This window comes from Furipterus horrens, unplaced genomic scaffold (genome assembly GCF_987537825.1).
Source record: "Furipterus horrens unplaced genomic scaffold, mFurHor1.1.pri manual_scaffold_3, whole genome shotgun sequence".
Taxonomy (NCBI): domain Eukaryota; kingdom Metazoa; phylum Chordata; class Mammalia; order Chiroptera; family Furipteridae; genus Furipterus; species Furipterus horrens.
This window is the reverse complement of record NW_028327173.1, coordinates 156,416,487-156,419,993: the sequence shown is the minus strand read 5'-3', so window position 1 is coordinate 156,419,993 and position 3,507 is coordinate 156,416,487. Positions and strand designations below refer to the sequence as shown.

At 40.9% G+C, this 3,507-nt stretch overlaps 1 pseudogene; it reads left to right on the top strand.

Annotated features, from left to right (window-relative positions):
* Positions 1–2,566: 2,566 nt before the first annotated feature.
* On the top strand, positions 2,567–3,181 carry LOC150016483 (ATP synthase peripheral stalk subunit OSCP, mitochondrial pseudogene; annotated as a pseudogene).
* The last annotated feature ends 326 nt before the right edge of the window (positions 3,182–3,507 follow it).

Genomic DNA, 3,507 nt, shown 5'->3' with positions numbered 1-3,507 from the left:
GGTAGAGGGGAGGCAAGGATATGTGTAACTGTTAAATAAACAATTTTTCTTTTCACTCAAATATAATATTCAGAGTTGTAATTTTGGTGGCGGGCAATCGGACCCCTAATTAAAGAGCCCGTGGGTTTGTTTTCAATTGGAGCAGCCCAGGGGTTCTGTAACATTCTCAGAACCTAACAACAAAAGAATCCAACTAGATAAAAATGCACTTTCTTCATCTGCTTATAAGGTTCATAAAGATTCATTCCTGTCCCCTTCCCCTGCAAAACTATTTTAAAATTTCCCTGCATCCATATTGGAGGCAAAAAACCAAAAGCTTAATTAAGGGGTGAGTTAAATAACTGAGATTCTGAGGTATAGTCACCAGGAAGACAGTAATTTGATGTTGCCTCTACAAGAGCAAGGCATCACAGAAAATATATAAACTTTTCATCCTATAAGTGGTATTCTTAATTAAAGCAAAGCAAAAATAATAAATCAGAGGCCATAGTGATGATCAGAGGTAGAGTCTGAGTCTGTGATAAAGGCTATTTACAAAGATGACTATGGCCCTGGCTGCTGTGGCTCAGTCGATTGCGCGTCGGCCTGCAAGCCAAGTGTTGCTGGTTTAATTTCTAGTCAGGGCACATGACTAAGTTGCACGTCAGGTCCCCAGTTGGGGGCGCAAGTGAGAGGCAACCACACAGTGATGTTTCTCTCCCTCTCTTTTTCCTTTCCCCTCTCTCTAAAAATAAAATAAATAAACAAACAAACAAATAATTAAAAAAAAGATGACTATGAGGATTTCTCCTATATCTCTTTGCAATGTGACTTTTCTGTTCCTCCCATTGAAAGATGGAATTTGTTCCCCTAGGCCTTGAATCTTTGCAGACCCTGTGACTTGTTTTGACCAAGGCATGACATAGAAGTGATTCTGCGTATAACCTTTAAGACTGAGCCTGAGACTGCTTTGAAAGTCAATCTAGGCTTATCGAGGATGGGATTCTATAGGGTGAGGAAGTAAGGCATCCCAGCAAGCATCAACTGCCAGCCATGAGCCCATCTTGGACCTTCTATCCCAGGTACTGGCTGCAGATGAATGCAGCTGCATGAGTGAGCCCAAGTAAAAGCAGAAGAACTTCCTACCCAACCCACAGAGCAAAAGAAATAATAGATTATTGTTCTTTTAAGTCACTAAGTTTCAGAGTGGTTTGTTACATAGCAATATATAAATGAAATAGGGCCATTTCTTATGACTCAAAAGCAATGAAGGCATTGCTATTAACATCAATTTCAGGCTTAGTGTAATAGACTTTGCAAAATGAACTGATAATAGGGAGTCAGGGCTTTCATTGCTGTCCACTGACAAGAATAGCAGCTTAAATCGTTAGATATCTGTATAAAACTAAGTTCTCTGCAACTAGGAGAAATATTTTAAAAATATGGGTATTAGACTGATCAAACAAACAAATGGACTCACTTGGGAAGTTCAATGTTTAAAACAGAGAGAGAGTTTAACAATGAAGAACTGGTAACAACAGAAACCTCAAAGAACAGCATATGTGGAACTCTAGATTTATGAATAGAAATTCTAATTTCTTCTGTAGGTAAGAATAAGAATGACCCAAATGGTCCCCCTTGACACTTGAAGATACAATCCTTGAGTTCTGTGGTATGCTACTCGGCATCCAAGACAGCCTCCAGTAATGTCATTTCCTGGTATTCACTCTCTTGGGAAATAGTCTCCCACACTAAATTATGGCTGGCCTGTGCCTCGAACGAAATACGGTGGAAGTGATGGTGTGTGAATTCTGAAGCTGGGTTATAAAAGACATGGCAGCTTCCACCTGGGTCTCTCTCTTGGATCACTTGCTCTCAGGGAAGCCAGCTGTTATGTCTTGAGGACACTTGTGCAGCTCTATGGAGAGGACCACAAAGTGACAAACTGAGACCTCCAGCCAAATACCAGGATCAACTTGCCAGCCATGAGAGTGTGCCATCTTGGAAGCATGTCTTTTTAGTCCCAGTCAAGCCTTCGGATGACTGTAGTCCTGGCTGACATTTCTCTTTTTAGATATCTTTATTGAGGTTACAATTTACTTATTATAAAACTCTCTAAGTTCGATTCAACAATTTCTAGTAAATTTACAGAGTGTGAAGCCATGACCACAATCTGACTTTAGAATATCTCCAGTGTGCCCAAAGAAACTCCATACCCACTAGCAGTTACTTCTCATTCCACCACAGCTCCAGGCAATCACTAATCTGTTTTCTGTGTCAATAGACTTGCTTTTCAGAAAACTTAATCTAAGTTTTCTAAACTATAATGGAAACAAACTAAATGGAATAATACAATATGTGGTCTTTCACTTTTATTCAATATCTAGCTGACATTTTGACTGCAACCTCAAGAGAGGCTCTGGGTTGCAGGCCGGGTCCCCAGTTGGGGGCGTGCAAAAGGCCATAGATCAATGTATCTTGTGCACATCAATGTTTCTCTCCCTCTCTCCCTCCCTCCCTTCTCCTCTCTCTAAAAATAAATAAATAAAATCTTTAAAAAAACAAACAGACAGCCGCCCAGGAGAAGATGGCCTCCCCAGCGGTATCCGGGCTCTCCCGGCAAGTGCCATGCTTCGGTACATCTGTGGCCAGGCCGTTTGCCAAGCTGGTGCGGCCGCCTGTTCAGGTGTATGGTATCGAAGGTCGCTATGCCACTGCTCTGTATTCTGCGGCATCTAAACAGAATAAACTGGAACAGGTAGAAAAGGAATTGAGAGTAGCACAAATCTTGAAGGATCCAAAAATGGCTGCTTCAATTATGAAGGTGAAGAGCCTGAATGACATGACTGCAAAAGAGAAGTTTTCTCCCCTCACGTCCAACCTCGTCAACTTGCTTGCTGAAAACGGCCATCTGACCAGCACGCCTGCCCTCATCTCGGCCTTCTCAACCATGATAAGTGTCCACAGTGGGGAGGTGCCATGCACAGTGACCACTGTGTCTCCTTTAGATGACGCCACTCTTTCTGAACTAAAAACGGTCCTGAACAGCTTCCTAAGTAAAAGCCAAATATCAAAATTGGAAGTTAAGATTGACCCGTCCATCATGGGCAGGATGATTGTCCACATTGGGGAGAAATACGTCGATATGTTTGCGAAAACCAAGATTCAGAAGCTGAGCAAGGTTATGCGGAAGGGTTTCTGAAAGTGTTGATTTTTCGGTTGGTGGAGATTCTTTAACTTGGAGCAACAATAAAATGCTTCCTGAATAGAATATAAAAAAACCAACCAACCAAACAAACAAACAAAAATCAACAAAACTTGTAAACATGAGAAATTATACCTTGTAGTTGTATTGGCATGTTTTGTTAATGACACAAAACTGATATTTTTTCTAATAAAAAAAGCCATTCCCAGATCAAAAGAAAGAAACTTCACTTTATTTTTAGGTCCATGAGAAAAGTTTGATAAACAAGAAAGAAATGAAATTGCGGACAGTTAAAATGTGGCTTAGTGTCTCAGTTGGGTGGG